General features: G+C 39.0%; 1 pseudogene; it reads right to left on the bottom strand.

Annotated features, from left to right (window-relative positions):
* The window catches only part of LOC105064989 (bridging integrator 3 pseudogene), a 29,106-nt pseudogene extending 13,962 nt beyond the window's left edge, over positions 1–15,144 (bottom strand).
* Positions 15,145–17,697: the final 2,553 nt, after the last annotated feature.

Below are 17,697 nucleotides of genomic sequence, written 5' to 3' on the forward strand. Positions count from 1 at the left end.
TACCTGCTCCAGATGAAATAATCGCAAGGTCTTCAGGAAAAGGGAGGCTAGTTTCCTCTGGAAAAGGTGAAGGTGCTGCTTTTACTGGCCAAGAGAATTTTGCGAGATTTGTTTACTCAAATGTTACCACCCCAGGTCTCATGCTTCTACTCTTATACTATCAAGGCCCTGGCTTTGCCATAGGACACCTTCTGAGACTATACACCTATCCCTTTTGTAGCTCAGTAACCCTTATAACCAGTTCCTGGGTCTGACTTTCATCACGATTGAACCCTAAGACTGCAGGAGAGAAGATTGATTGTTTAAAAGCTTTGATAGAAACCTTCTAGTTTTCATATTTTTCCTTACGTTGAAATTGTTTCTCCTTTTGTTTGTTTTTTTAAATTACGGCCTCTACTTTACAGCCATCCTACTTTACTACCTTTATTAAAAGAGAACAACAACATTGTTCCCATATCAATTAAGGGCTACAACTTTTGGTCTCCCAATGCTTTGCCCTCCAAATGCACTTCCCCAATTTTCCACAGGTAAAAACTTAAGTGATGGCAATGCATAACATCTTATTACCAGCAATGGGTCTAACTGCTTATAGACAAGTGGGCAATACAATTTTAAAATCTAGTTTTCTAAAATCATTTCTGGTTTTAGACAAGTCTCTATAAAGTAGAGCCTGAGGCAAGGACTGAAGAGATGATACTTTATTTAGAAGAAGCAAGCCTAGAGAAATGAAGGTGAGAAGAAAAAGGAGAAACAAGGCAAGGAAATAGGAGAAGCAATGCAATGCATTTTTATGACACTGGCTACTTTCTCTCAATAAGCCCAAAGACTTACTGTAGCTTGTTGTCAGATATGTTTGCTTGACCTGCAGGACTTCTCTGGAGAGTTTACAAAGAAATTTTTCACCTCAGAGAAATACCCCAAAGAATAAATGAGGTGGAATTATCTGACTAGCTACCTTCTATCTCTCATTTGTCACTGCTCTTGGTCTGACCCATTGCACTAGATCAACTTCTATAGCAAATATGAGCCACAGCATTCTGTTTGAAAAAATATCTAACATTAAAAGTAACCAAATGTTTGGGAGCCATATATATAACAGTAAGAATTCATAAAGTAAAATAGACATATCAAGCTGACTCTTACATAAGAGGTAGTTAATATCATATGGAGAAGACTGAGGAAGAAAGAACCAATAGAACCAGATATTCATAGAGAATCTTGGGAATTTTCTTTTGATTGATATGAAAATGTGTTTAGATATCCATGATTATTCAAAAAATCAAGAAATAAAAATTACAATGTATTTTATATAATTCTACCCTAAAATAAATTTCTTCTTCTGCAATGAAATAGCAATGAAAATCAACATACAAAAATGAAAATGTATTTATATATCTGGTGTATATTTTTTATCTTTAAAACAAGGTAAGCATTTGTTGTAAAACAGTGGCAAAGGGACAACTTAGGGAGTACCCACTCAAGAGTGACCTCTGGGCTCATACTAAGATTATTTTATTTTTACCTAAATGTGTGGTCAAAAAGTATATAGTTCCCTCATGGATATGTACTTTCATACTGTTGTTACAAATACTATCCAAAGACTAGTGGATTGTATATTCTGTAAGAGTATGGACCATATGTTTTAGTCACCAGTGGATGTAGTATACCAAACTTGGTGAGTATTCAGTTAGTATTTATTGGATGATGCAGTAAGTCAATTAATCAATCGATTCAAAAATGTCTGATACACTTTTCCATCTGTCATTTTTCATTGTGCTTGGCTCACATCATTTTAAGTTTTGATTCTGTTTCAAGTACAAATTACATTTATTAAACTGTATTTGAGTAGGTATCCCCCATATTCCTCATAGCTTTCCCTCCGTGCAATGAATATAATATCAAAAATTGTGTAACTCCATGGTAAAGCTTCAGAATGCTCTGAATTTAATACATGGGTTGGGCATAGTTGAACGTTTATGGTCATCTAGGGTAACTTGGGCATCTTCAAAGGATTCAAGATGGCATATCATGTCAATGTTCATAGATTTCTAGGGGATACTTATTTTCATTCTAAATGTATAAAAAGACAAATACCAGATTGCCTTTTTGTAGCCTTATTTGACACGTCACTCACAATGCGCTCATCAATTACCTGCTATTGGCCAAATTTTCCTATTGAAAGCAACTTTTTTTCCTGCCTGTGCCTTATTTGATATGCTTCAATCCACATTTAATAGCCATAGGAAAATAAGCCTGAGCTTTGATACTCATCATGTTCTGTAGTCCAGAGCATAGATTCATGTACGGTTCTCTACGTCATGGACAGAAATGGAAATGGACAGGTAACTGACATGGGCTCAGAGTGTTCTAAGAAGGGTGTTATTTTTCTCCCTCACAATAATATAGAAATGTCCTTCTATAAGATACTTGAGAAACTGCCTAATTATCCCACAATATTTCCAAAAGTTACTAAAGTTCAGTCAGAAGGATAAAGAGAGTAACAACCTGAAGTAGAAGGGGAGCTCACCAATTCTCCAACCTAGCAGAAGCATTCTGGCCCTATTTAACCTGTTTCAAGATTCAACATTTTTAGTATAAGTTGACTGTCAAAATCAACCAACTGAAAATACATTGGGAATGTTGACTGTTGAAAGAATAAATGGTCAGAGAAGTGCAGGAATAGAAAATGACTCCCTGGTCAATAAAATCAACAAAGATATAAAGAGAAACAAGATATTAACACCCATGAATGGAATTAAGTACTTTTCATCCCTGGTGACATCAGACAAAATGTCCATAACATTTGCACCTCAGGTGGCAAATGATGCTAAGCAGATAACAGCTAGTAGAGCCAAAGGCTTGTTGGAAACTGTGAACGGATCACAGCTCAGGCAAACTCAGTGGGACCAGACCCAGTTAAATGGAATGATGGTGGTTCAAAAGGAGGCACAGATGAATTTTGTTTTAGTCTATTCTAAGCTAAATTCACATAGTGGATACTTGTGAAAGCTAGGAGGCTGAACACAAAAATCTTTCAAGTTTTCCGTGTCTGCTCAAGAAGACTAAAACATCAATCGTATGGGTTACTTGAATGACTCTTGAAGAACAAAGTTGTCCAGCAACTATCAGAGCCTAGCCTCCATTTATTCATTTCTCATTTAATCTAGTGTTGTAAAGTATGATATGCTGATTAAACTTCTTAACATATCTTAGAGGTAAGATAATTTGCCCAAATTATATAAAGTCTCAGAAATGAATATCATGCCCACATTCCATGAAGCTAACAACCTGGTGATGTCAAAGAAGATGCATAAGTTAAACTCTCCTCTTTTTAGCATAGACAGATGAGAGCATTTTAGGAGGTTTCCCTTCTTCCACACTTTTTCTCCAATTGTTTTAACACCGGATGTTTCCCTCTATGTTATCAGAGAAGTGATAAATATTCTTTCTCCCATTACTGAGTGGATAACCTCAGACTGCTGATCTCCCTGTCTGTCTCTGAGAGCCAGTATGATGCAACTATAAGGGCTACAGGCCTGGAGACCAGACACAAAGGCTACTGATCACAGCTCTGCCACTAACTCACGTTGTAACCTTGAACAAGTCATTTTCTTTTTCTAGGTCACAATTTCCTCATCTATCAAATGAAGGCATTCAATGCATAATTTGTAAGAACAATTTACAGCTTAATTGTTCTTTAATTCAAAGCATAATTTGGGGTATAGACTTCCTTGATACTTTTAGGCACTTCATTTACTCCAATAAAGATTAGACTCTGGATATTAAGTATGGTTAATGTATGTCTGATGTCGCGGATGTGGAGAAAGTAATTGTTAACTTTGTTGAAATTTTTGAACTTTTCCAAGTTTACTCTGGGTAATTTTGGAAACTCTGAAAGAGCTCATTTGCATACCAATCTCAGTGACCTGAGTGATTTGAAACATGTCTCTCAGGTGAACAAATCAATTTGTTCTTATAAATAGGTCAGTCTCTTTTGGTTCTCTTTGGGAATAGCCTTTCTGCTTAAGACTATTTTAGGAAGGAAATGGAGCTATTTAACACCTTGTGTCTTCCATATTCTGCCTCCTAGGTCCAATGTACCTTTACTGAGTGCCCAGTCAGAGAGAGAATTAGATGGTAACTGAGGCATTTGAAAAAGAGTGTCCATTTTGATTCAGTAATTAGTGATTCTCAAACTTTTATTATCCTCACTATGGCTGATTGAATGTGAATTCTTCATATGTACAGTTAGTCAATGGTTTTTCTTTTTTGTTCCACAGACCTTAAGATATAAAGCATAGAGAGATATGAAAGGGTCTCTCAGGGAGTTTAACTCTCCTTATATTGATGAAAAAAAAGCTTTAAAGTTGGCAAAAGACCAACTTCTAGAATCCTTTATGATTGTTTAAAGGAGAGAACTTATGTGATATCAGATGCTGCAAACTCTCAACTCACGTCTACAACTAAGTATGCATTCAATAAATATATTCTCTTGTTTTTATTAGTAGTATTATATTATTTTCCTAAACAATATCAGTACTAGAGAACTGGTATTCAACTTGATGTAACCCTTTTCTCCAGACCATATCCTCACCAGAGCTCTAAGGGTTGAACATATATGACGTATGGGGTATCGTCTATTTCTCCTTCAGATCCACTCTCTACATTTCTGCACCATGTGATCCAGGAGGCTGATCTGTATGAATACATTAATGGACTAACCTGCTTTCTAACTTCCAACTGGGTTTGATCCATGGATAATATCAGCAAGAAGTCAGAGGGCAACAGCAAAAAAGCTGTTTATTGCCCTGCTCCCTCCCATTATGATCAGTTAGTCTCTATCAACCAAAGGGCTCATCCCCTGTAAGGCAGTTCTCTTCACACAGCTATGTCTTGTCGCTAGTTACTAATCATTCCCTTGCCTTGCCTATCAAGCTAGTGCTTTCCTGTAACTAACCAGAGAACACTGCACTATTCTTCCCAATTTACCTACACTCAACCAATTCTTGGTAAGTAGTCCCTTTTTTTTTTTAATATTTTCTTCAAATTATCCAGTTAATGTGTGCCATGTCTTTCTTGACAGGACCCCGACAATGCACACGACCTCTAGGCTATCAGTTTCACGAGAACGGGGATCTCTGTTCTGGGTTATTCATTGCTGGATCCCTGGCACTTAGCACAGTGCTTGGTATGTATTAGGCATTTGAGATATATTTGTTAAATGAATGACTGTTCTCTAAGTAGGGCTTTAGCAAAGACTTTTACAATTTTGAAGGCACTCTTAAAGGAAAAAAATATGCAAATATGTCAGTGTTGCAAAGTTTACAAAAATATATCACCTAACTGCTTAGGCCCCTCAAGACCCTGAATGGGTCCTATCCAAATGAAGGGCCCTGAAACTTCAGTTTCTCTAGCTTCAACCTGATTTTTCTTGAATCTCAACTCAGAGTTTCAAGGAATCTTCTAATTTCCTTCATAGAAATGTGAAGAGAATAGCATGATGTAAGGGAAGATGCATAGAATTAGGGGTCAGATACACATGAGTGGGAATTCCAACTCCTCTGCTTGTAAGTTGGCCTCCGAGAGACTTGGTCTACTTCATCTAATATAGGGATAATAAACAGTCTTCTTTCAGAGAACTGTTGTGAGGATTACCTAACTACATAAAGGTCCTGGCTTACAATAGGCGCTTAGAGATTGTTTATTCTCGCCCTGGGACAGGTATTTTCCCAGCAGCCTCTGTTCAGGCCCTCCCCAGGCCTGCTTCCTATTATGGTAGAAGTGGATCTTCCTGGTGAGTTCTCTGAGAATCAGTTTAATCAGATGCTGCTTCAGGACCAGAACATGGCCCTGTGCATACTATGTTCCGGAGTCAGGATTTGCACAACGGCAAGCCTAGTATCTAGCACAACTTGCCTTCAGCTAAACATATAGCCCTATTTGTCAGGGATCCCTTTATATCACCGACCATAACTCAGCTGGATCTCTGAGGAGCCATTTAGATGCTCTAAGCAAATTTTTTCATTGCTTTCTCAGAGGAAAAATTCTCCCCATATCTCATTTTCTAAGTGATCCTTAAAGGCAAGTCAGCTGCCTTCTACATAAACATTTTATTATAGGTTTGAGTAAGCCACATTTTAGAGCCTGGGTTGTCTGTTTTTAAAAATTCTATGTGCTCTGTTATTAATGCTCTCCACTTCCAGTTACTCAAGTATGAATTACACCCAAATCCTTGCTTAAACAATGCAAAATCCATGAAGACAGGGATGTTGTTTGCTTTATTTATCATTATATTCTCAGAATATAGTGCCTGGTATGTAATAGATACTCAATATTTTAAATTAATATTGGGTACATCGTGCAGAATGGAATACCAGAGTATGATCTAGGGGATATGAGTGATAAGGATAAACTAAGAAATCAAATACGGGCCGTGTTATACATCACGTATCAACAAGGGTTAAATATCTTGTGAGAGAGTGAGTTCTTCATGACTGGAGGTGCCAGTGTAGAAACTGGTGAACATCTATCTGTCAGGGAGTCTGTAAAGAAAAATCTTGTCTTAAATTGAAGATGGAAGTTGGTTACCTCTAATTTCACTACGAACTCAGAATTTATGATTTCATAAATTCACACTGCCTAAGTGTTAAGTGGTAGTTTGTGGCAAGTTGGGGCCTAACTGACCTTGCAGCTAGTTCCAGTTCCAATGTCCTAACTTTGGTACCTTGACCACATCAACTTCTCTGAGCCTCAGTTTCTGTATCTGTAGAGTAAGCATAATACTGACCTCAAAGGATTAGTGCAGATTAAATTTAAGAGCCCTCAGTCACCACTCTAAATGTCTATTAACTGCTCAACAGGTATTAGATGACTTTTCTACCCTATTCCTCAATATGCTCTTAATAATGCTAGACTAGTTAAGGAATTTCTCAAGAATGCAATATAAGAAAGAGGCTGATACTACAATTTGAAAGACCTGGTCTCTTGGTCTATTGCTGGCCCTAACCACCTCTATGACTTTCAGAAAATCAGACACCTCTGATTCTTCAGTTGTAACATGAAGGCCCTAGAATAAATAATGCCTTAGAGTACCCCAAGTCCTGAAGATATATCTCCAGAAAGCTCAGTTTACCTATATAAATAATCAGAGCAATATGAGATAGAAAAAAATCTACACTACCATTATGGGTAGGGTCCTAGTAGGTGGCTGAATCTGACTTGGTCTCATGAGTATATTACTACATACTCTGGGCTTTGTGAAATACAAGAAGTCACATGTAATTCATTAGCCATAATCAGCCTGTCTTGGCTGAGATGCAGGTATTCTCTGTCTGAGGCAGATCTCTTCCACAATAACTTCATTCCTTCCTGGAATGAGACTGAAGAATTAATACACCACAGCTAGCAGGATAATATTTCAATTTTCCAAAAGGGAATGTTCTTAACATGGGCCTGGTATCCCTCCTCGTGGTACACAATAGGGTCCTCCACCTCCTTCTATGAGCCTCCCTATGAAGCCCAGAAAACTCATTCTCTGCTAAATGAATACTTGTATAACCATCGCGAGGAATGGATCATTTTCGCTTCCTGTCCAGAAACCCTACAGTGCACTGATGTGTCTTCCTAAAATTTGATTCGTTCTTCAAATAAAAAGCCTGATAGTTTTTCATTATATTCTTTCTCCTCTGGGAATAATTTTCAAAAAAATAATATGAATAATAAAGCATACCATTAAAATGGGGTGAGCTATTCTGTGGAGACAAAGAGCAGGGGTCAAGAAAAGACTCTCTTGCCTCTAACTGGGAAATTAAACTGCCCTCTTAGTTTTGGTTATAAAGGGTAGAAAAAGATTTCACTCAGCTGTGAAGGCAAAAGGTTTGATTAATAGAGCTGTTATCCTTGGTTAGCTTTATAATGACTTCGTTTGGATGGGTTGATTTTAAGAAAAATTGATCTCAAAAATATGCTTCCACTTCTGTGTCTGTCTTTAAGTCACCGTCAACACCCACCTCCATTCCCAAAGCACTTTCGTCATTAACGAGCAGTGCTCAGGTTCCAGGTTATTTCAGGCCTCAGTCTGCTGATAACTGGCAGATCCTGGTCATGTTAAGTTTCAAAATATTCTTATCCAGAGGTTTCAATGAGAACCCCGTGTTTCTGCCACTTGCTCTAATACCAAAAACTCACAGGATCCACTACTCTTGAGAATTTTCAGGAACTCTCTACAGACCCGAGTTGCCCGAGCTCAAAGGATCTGTTTGGATATGATTAGAGCTTGAGTCCAAAAGGCACAGGGATGCCGTGAATTAATACAAAGAGCAGGGGAGAGAGCCATAATATAGACACAACCCTCCCAAAAAGGCTCTGGGAAAACAACCTCAAAGTAGAAATCAGAACACTTGAGCTTCAGGATCAATAAATACTGACTTAAGGGCCAGTGAAAAACCATAGCTTTTTCACATTATTTCAACATCAAATCTAGATTTTAAGGAGACATTAACTCTGTTTATAAGGCATTGAAGCTCAGAAAGGTTACATGATTTCTTAAGGTCACAAAATTATTGCAAAGTTGAAATCTGAACTCGTATCTCCTGAGTCTTTGTTACCAACTGCCTCTCAGAACCAAAAGGACAGCATTAAAATCCCTCTTTGACCAAGATTAAAATCACTGATCATTAAGAGTGACTTGCAATCACCAAGATCTTGCTTTTCCAGCTATAGTGACTGTCCACAGCTTTCAGGATAAAATTCAACATTCTTAGCTTAACCCACAAAGCTCCCCATCTCCTTTCTTCCAACTCCTTTGCCTTCCTCTCTCTTTAATCCTCAGAAGCATGTCTTCTTCTACAGCACTGCTCTCCACCCTAGACAGTCATTGCAATTTCCCAGTACATGTGCCAGTCCTCCACACAAGGTGACTTCTCCCCCTTGTTTATCCAGTTAACTCAACTATATCTTTAAAAATCAGCTCTATGTTCTCCTTTTCTGGGAAGCCTACTTTGACTCAGCTTAATTTAGATGCCTCTCCTCTGTGTCCCCACACACACCGCGGGGACCTTACTCATCGCAATTCTCCATGGACTTGCTTTTCCCTTTCACCAGATTTAGAACTACCCAAGAACTGGGCTATGTTGAATTTATCTTGTATCCTCAGCATCGATCACAGCTACTGAGGCATAAAAAGTGATTAATCAATGATTCTGAGTGAGTAAAGGATTAAAACAAGATTGATCAGGAAATGACTAAGAAGACAAATGGGAGACAATTTCTATTTCTGAGGAGACAAATTCTTTCAGCCGCAGTAGGGTTTCACCTGCCTACAATTTTACACATCACTCCCTGCTGCCCCTTTCAGCTCCTCCCATCTTATACAAGGAAGGAATCTTCTCTAAGCTCTCTTGACCTAAAACAGATCGACTGCCAACGATCTCTCAGGATCAGCAAAGAATTGCTATTTGGGGTCTGAAACCATGATGAGCCATGGGCAAGTCCCAGGAAAAGTGGAGAGAAAAAAATCATTTATAGAGGGGAAAAGGTTGGGAGGGTTACCATAAGCAAAGAGCCCATATCAGCATTTCATTGCCTGACTTCTGACAGTCTCTTAACAGGAAAGAAGAGGAAGTCTTTCTTTTTCCTATTGGTCTCTGCTTACTGTCACAGGGCATGAGAGCTTCCCTCTCTGGTCTCCCAACTTTCCTTAACTGAAGTTTGTTTGTTTGTTTGTTTGTTTTTACCACCCATTCGCAATTATCTTTGATATGTTAAAAATCAGCTCTCGTGCTCTCAACTGTCACTGACAATTACCATGAAAAATCACCTGAAAAACTCACTGCTGATTCTTGTGAATCTCTACTTTGGGAAGTTCTTATAAAGTTTAGCCCTAGAAGAACTTAATTTCCCCTTAATGGATTGGTGTCCTTTCACCTCTTTTACAATGTAAGCTTTGTAACCAAGTGTAATTTCATATTCACTTTAGCATCAAATTTCTTGTCCAACCATAGCAATTATATAAGCCCTCTGGTTTACAAATATAGTATTTTTATTTTACTTTCTGAACTCTACTTCAATTCAACACTGTCGAACTGTTCTGGGGGCTTAGTGTACATCCATTAACAAAACAGAATTAACATTCTACCCTCATGAAACTTACCCAGTTTAGAGGTGTATAATTCTTACGTACATCACACAAGTCAATTCCAAAATTAATCCTGCATATATGATCTAATGTTGATGCTTATATTTATTCAATATGTTTCCCTCTTTCATATGCATTTATTATAAATACATCTCTCAGCTATGTTTTATAAATGCTAACAGTCACATATTTGCAACCTATAAGAAAAACATAAACTGCTGGTGGAAGTAGAATCAACTCAGTTCAGACTTTCCTTAAATAAAGGTAATAGCAAGTTTATAGGCAGCTTCAGTAATCCCTAATCAGCGTTTTCTAACACACTGGCAGTTGGTGTCTAGAGTCTGACATTTGCTGTGAATGAGTGCCTGACAGCTTTTGTTGGAAGTTTGGACTTCTTCTGCCTAGTAATTTGTTCCCTGCTGTCTAGAGGGAGGGAACATTACTTTCCAAGATACCCTACAAAGTGTCAACGTCAATCTCCCAACCCACTCCAGAGCTCACCACTGCTCCCCACCAACACCAGCTACCCTGCCCTGAAGCCTGTCTCGGTGCAGGTCAGATACGGCTTGTACTGGGATGCACCTGCCAGTCTTCAGAAATAGCCAGAGAGGGTTTTGTTTGTTTGTTTTGATCTGTTTAGTTTTTGGTTTGGTTTGGTTTGGTTTGGTTTGGTTTGGTTGGTTTTTGTTTTTTTTTTTTTTTTTTTTTTTTGGTTGTGTTTTGTTTTGTTTTAATGCTAGGCCTTGCAGAGATAGCCAAAGCATCAGTTGAGAGCTGAATCTACTTTGGACTAAGAATACACAGCTTGTAATACAGTTAACAAAAGCACAGTTTGCAGTGGACTGTACATACTGTACAATGGGAACCTGATATCTATGTCCCGTTCAACTTCCCAAAGGGTCAGAGAAAACCTTTAGAAATGGCTAAGCAAATGAGATCTACTACATCTACCATCATTCCTGTCATTGTTTAAACTCTTCTCCTGGGCCTCCTGCGGCTCTCATCCCACACTGCCTACTCTGTCAAAGGATCTGACCAGTGGGGGCCTGCGCTGAAAATGCATCCCTCATTGGGAAGAAAAACAGAAGTCCATTCACTAAATCCGACCTCACCTGCCCATCTCTATTTAACTATTTCACTCTCAGTACCATACAGGCTACACGTACAACGGTGCTATCCAATCCAGCCCAGTTCATCAAGCGAGAATTCAATGAATTGCTACTAAATAAGCAAAATAGAGACTGACTGCAGAACATGCACAGAAACGATAGCAGGGACTTGGGCCTCCTACAAGGGCCCTCCCCGTTTGTGTGCTCAGAGGATATCATCACCAGTCGGCCCAAAGAGTTCAGTTTTCCTTTGCTTTTTACATATTGAAAAATGTGACTTTTGCACTACAGCAAAGCAAACAGTAGCCTCCCCCGCTTTACCACTTTAGGTATGTGATTCCATTTTCTTTTGATAAATATACCACATTCCCCACTGCTTATTTTCATTTCCTTTCAGAAAGCTGGCAGGAAAACGTGCTCCCAAGCTACTGATACACAAAACATCATCAACAAATCTTAAACGCATTTTACTAGACAAAAGAAGCCCCTCCCCAAAGACTGCACACTGTGTGAATCCATGCAATAAAAATAGTCAGGAAAAGGTGAAACTATAAAAATTGAGAACAAATCAATGGTTTTCAAGGTTGGGAAGAGGTTCTGGGCTTGCCCAGAAAGAAACTACATGAGGGAACTTTGGCATTAAGAGAGAAATGAATCTGTATCATGATTTTAGAAGTGGCTGCATGACTGATTATTTATCAAAACCTATGGGATTGTATAGTCAGGAGTAATTTTGTTTTATGCAAAATTTTAAAAATGAATAAATGTCAAAGTCCACGTGATGAAAAGAACTCCAGCTTCATGTCTAATAAGCATGGCTTTGCTACACTATGTAAGAAATATATTAACATCATCTTTATTTATTAGCCTTTAGATTTATGATGTCCAAAATAATACTAGAATTTTGGTAACATAGATCCAAGTATTTAAATAACTTATAATCACAGATCTATAGAATCTAAAATTTATTTTAAAAAATCTTGAGGGTACTTTACCATTAGAATAACAGATTAAAAAGGAAAACATATAATCATCTCAGTAGATTCAGAAAAATCATATGATGATATCCAACATCCAATCCTGTCTAGATTAAAAAAAAAAAAACAGACGAAAATACAAACAAAAAACCTCTTATGCAGTCACAGAAGGGAACATCTTCAATTTAATGAACCACACCTACAAAAACGGTAAAGCTACTGTTAGGTAGTTTAGATAGAAATGAGCACTGGGCAGGGGCAGGGGATGGGGAAAGGAACAACCCAGAACACAAGGAACCTGAGATGTCAATTAACCAGAACGCAAGGAACCTGAGTTGTCAATCAGTCAATCAATCAATCAATCAATCAGCCAATCAATCAATCAGTCAATCAGTCAATCACAAAACCAGGATGTAAAAATTGGAAAAACAAAGGAACTGCACCATTTTTCTTCTCTTGGATTGGCCCGCTCCCAAATCTCAGGAGTGTCCTTTCACTTTTTTTCTTACTTCACTAATAAAAATCTTGCTTATATCACACTTTCTGTCTCTTGTCAAAAATATTTTTTTTCAGGTGACTAAGAACTTAGGTAATTCTTACCTCCCTTTTCCCGGTAACACTACCATCACACATAATAATAAAAGAGTGAATGTTTTCCCCTAAAAGGAGGAGCAAGTCAAGAGACCACTTTGGACCACTTCTTTTTAAAATTTTACTGTACATTCTACCCATAAGCAAGAGGAAACTATAATTTTTCTCATGGATGTTTACCAAATTATACGCTTCAAATATGTCTGGGTTTTCTGTATATCAGCTATACCTCATGTCTCTTCATAGCCTGGCAATATTGGACCTTAGAAGTGGCCAAGAAGTCAAAAAGTCATTAGGAAGCGGTAGGCCTGATGTTTGGGAGGTGGCTGAACATTTGTTTCTGACAAAATCGAGTAAAATAAATCAGATGTCCAGGAATCCTGTTCACTGAGAGCACAAATTATGAGTGCGGGCCTCACTGAGAAGTAGAAAAGAACAGTATGAAAGACTTCCAGTTATGGAATCACACAGATTTCAATCAAATCTGAATTCACCAATTCTTGGTTGTGTAACTTTAATGTATTTATTACACTTTCAGTTGTTAGGACAATGAGGACAATCATACTTTTTTTCTAAAGGGTGCTGTGAGGAACAAGTAAGTTCTTCTATGTTAAGTGGCATATACTAGGCTCTCAATAAATGTTGGGTAAATTTCCTTTCTCTTCCCCAAAGTCCTTTAAGTATTTTCTGCTTTTGTTTTTTTCCAAAGCCTTGTAAATAATTATTTATCCGATAATTTATAAAATATTTTCTCGAAATCAACCTCAGTACTGGGTAGTGGGTTATCACAGAAGAACCAGGAATGGCACTGAACTAGAAAGAGCTCTGTCTAGCCAGGAAAAACAGTGTAGAAACAAACGCTGTTCTGCAATCAGAGTAAGTACCACTGCGAGTAGCCTTACAACAAGCAGAGTGAAGAATTTGCTCAGCTGGCTCCGGGATGGTTTTTCCAGAGCAAAAAAAAACAGGTCTTAAAAGGTGGGTGAGAATTAACTAGGTTTTTGCGGATTTGGATGTGGCGAAACGCATTTCAAGCCGAGAAAACAAAGCGGACACTTCACGCTCACGGGCATTACTAACAGCGCTTTTTGTAGCGCACGCTTCATGGGGTAGCGCTGAATCCACACACACAGAAATCAACGTCACGTGTACCGGCAAAGCTCATTAACAATTCCCAGGGTATAAAAATAGAATATGGAAAATAAAGTCTGACCTTTCTTTTCCTTTGTGCTTCGTCGGGTGTCACTTGCTCACAGGGCACTGCACGGGGAGACCTTGCACCTGGCACTTCAGACCGGAGCTCCCCCGCAGGAGAGGGCTGCGCCCCGACAGCTCTGCTCATCTCAGGACCGCAAGCAGAAGCCGGGCCCTCGCACTCCGTCCAAGATGGCGCCGGCGGCAGCGGGCCGTGCGCAGAGACGCTGCGCCGGGACTGAGACTTGGAGCGGAGCAGCTCACCTGCGCATGCCCAGCCCTGCGAGAGCTCCGCCCCCTCCCCCACAGGAGATCCCCATAAAGCAGCCCCACCCATGAAGAGAGCATGCTCACTCCTCTCCATTCTCTGATCAAAGAATAGAACTTTGGTAATAATTCTACCTAATAAAACTGAAAAAGGAGAAGAAAAAGAAAAAAAAAAGAATAGAACTTTCCTTTGTTTCTGAACTGAACCCGGTCCCGTTCTATTGGCATAAACCACACTGGGCAGGGGTACCCTTGTTGGGGACTAACTCGGGAGGGACAATAACACAGGGACTGCTACAGCAAGTGTTTAAGTGAACAGCAGTCTGCCCAGAAACTGCAGGCCCTGGTCATTCTATATGATTTTCATGTCCTTGATCTAGCCCAGGCTCTGGGGAAGTAAATGGAAGAGGATTCAGCCCTTAACAATCTAATTTTGGAAAAATAGGTTATGCCTTCCAAGTACAAGTTTCCCACCAAGTTTGTGTTTATCACAACATTAGATCATTGAAAGTCCCCTCCCTCTTAGGCTATAGGAAGTAGAGATATTGCAAACCCCTTGGGCATGTCAGATACAGAGATAAATACCAAATACTGAATGTTAGTTTTCCAAACTATTTGCAGGAGGAATGAAACAAATTGCCTCTAAAGAACTTGCTGAGCACCTTAGAGAAAAGTACCAAGTAATCATACCACAACCAGCAAATCTGAAACATCTGGAATCAGATCTTTTGTAATATACATCAGAAGCTATATATTGACTAGATCAAGGAAGTTTTCTTCTTCTGAGCTAAACAAGTTAATTTGATTTAGAGCCACAGACAGCAAACTGTTCCATTTTTCCGTTACCTGCATCTTTTTTCATGAAGAGCATTCTGATAGGCTGCCTTGATTTGAAGTTGCCTGGATGTGACAAGCATCATGAAATCCTGCAGGTGCCAAATTCTTGATTTCAAAACTTGTATTCATTTCATTGCGAACTGCTGCTTCTAAAAGAATGAGCATGCCATTCTCTCCTCCTCACCAGACCTTTTAGAAGGAACTTGAGTACACAAAGCTCACTCAGGATTGCTCAATTTTGATGGTGAAAAGGGAGAGTTTGGAGATCAGGTACATGAGTCCAAGGGTAGTCAAGCTTGGACCACCCTACAAAAGAAGAAACTTAGTAATTAGAAGGAGCTAAAAATAAGTAAAGGAAAAGAAACTACTTACATGCTTTGCACTGTGCTAAGTACTTAATCACAGCCAGTGATAGCTTTAATATCTCTTTGATAAAGATAAACTGAGGCTTAGTGAAGTGGTGAAGATTGTCACAAAGTCCTAAGCCTTTTATAATCATTATAATAACCTTATTTGAATAGTACTTGGTAGTTTATAGTATGTTGCTTAATTTGTTCTTTCATTTGCTCCTATTTTCATCTGTATGAAAAGGACAAGGAATATTTTCTAAATTTTATTTTATACATGATCAAATTGAGGCACGGAACTTAAATACTTTGTCTAATTTACTGCTGAGAAAAAAAAACAACACTACCCCAAAGCTTAAAACGATAAGCATTTTATTGTATCTCAAGATCCTGCAGTTAAGTATTTGAACAAGGCTCAGCTGTATGATTCTTCTCTCCCATGTAGCATTGAACTCTTTCAGTGGTATTCACCTGGCAGATGGGCTGGTTTGGAGGATTGAAAATGGCTTCACTTGTGTCTGGTACTTTCACAGGAATAGTTGGTAGCTGGACTTAGCTGGAACTTTTTTAACTTTATTGAGGTATAATTGAAAAATATCATTGTTTAGATTTAACCTGTACAATGTGATGATTTGACATACATATACATTGTGGAATGATTACCAAGATCAAGGGGGCTTTTGATCAGAATGCCTACACATGGCCTCTCCAGCATGATGGTCTCAGGTTAGTTCCAAAAGAGGGTGCTCCAGTGAACAAGGCAGAAATGGCATGACATTTATAACCTAACTTTGAAAGTCACATAGTCACTTCTCCCATATTCTATTGGCCAAAGCAGACATATACTCATACAAATTCTAGAGGAGGGAAAATAAACTCCATCACTACATGAAAGGAGATGACAAAGGACCTGTGGTGATGTTTCAAGACTGCCATAGGCTCATGGGTAATACCGGACCTGTGTTTAAACCCACAGCTTTGACTTGAAATACCATTCCCTTAATGCACTGTCTGAGGAGACACCAACAACTCACACGCCTGCAGGGCTGGCAGGTAAGAGCAGAGGTGCTGTCAGGGAACACTGGCAACCCAGAAGACACACTCAGGGGCCAAGAACCCATTGCCAGTTGTGTCACTGTGCCATGAAAATCTAGAAGTCCAGATTTTTATGTGAAATCTCTCAATGCGTAGTTATTAGTAAATAATTCAAAATGTTAATACACTACCCTAATTAATTTTAATCTCTATTTTTAATATCTCCCTATAGCACACAATTTGAACTTTTTTGTTTTTGTGTCTGGAGGAAAATGAGGTAATTATTTATTTCTTTCAAAATAGAAAGTACAGGTTACAAATTCAGGTCAGGAATCAGACAGATTCAGATTCCAATCCTGATGTTACCACTTGCCTGGTGCTAAGTCACCCATGCTCTCTGAGTCTGTGTCCTCATCTGCAACATGAGGCTAATAATAATCAACCTTGCAGGACTGCTGAGAGAGCAAAGTGAGCCAGGTATGTAAGAAGGCTAGTTCATGACACACAGTAGGCACTCAGTCAATCGGAAAGACGCCCTCCCGCACTCTGATAGGAAGCAGTGTGGAGAACTTACTTTCACCAGGAGTCAGAAGACCTGAGTTTTATTCTGGTTCCACCTCTGACGGCTTGACTTTGGATTTTCTGACTTTGTCATTCCAAAATCTCAATGACCCACATCTACAAAATTGGAACAGTAGCATCAGCCCACCTACCTCAATATGTTGGGGACATCAACAAACCACAAGTATGGAAGAGCATCCTAAACTACTCCCAACATTTAAGGCACAATCACAAATACCACCATGGGTCACTGAGCACTCTGACCCCCAAACAGACGTCAGGATCAGAAAAGCAAAGGGCATACTGGTCAGAAGTGAGTCTAGGCTATGGATCAGTAGTCAGGGAGGCAAGAAAGTTGCAGGCCTCTGTAAAACTGAGCTTCAAGTCAGGCTGTGAATCGAATAGAATGCATGAGACAGAGGCCCTGGTCTCCGCAGAGGCTGAAGGACCAGGTGAGCAGCATGGTGAGCCCTGGATTTGGACTCAGACATTACTTAGATGACCCTGGGACTATCACTGGATTTCTTTGACGTTTACTTGAATTCCTTATGGATAAAAGGAGTAATAGAATCTCTTCTTAAAAGGATTTATGTGAAGATCAACTGAACGTGTGTTTTCTGACAATGTGAGTTTCCATACATCCT

This window comes from Camelus bactrianus, chromosome 13 (genome assembly GCF_048773025.1).
Source record: "Camelus bactrianus isolate YW-2024 breed Bactrian camel chromosome 13, ASM4877302v1, whole genome shotgun sequence".
Taxonomy (NCBI): domain Eukaryota; kingdom Metazoa; phylum Chordata; class Mammalia; order Artiodactyla; family Camelidae; genus Camelus; species Camelus bactrianus.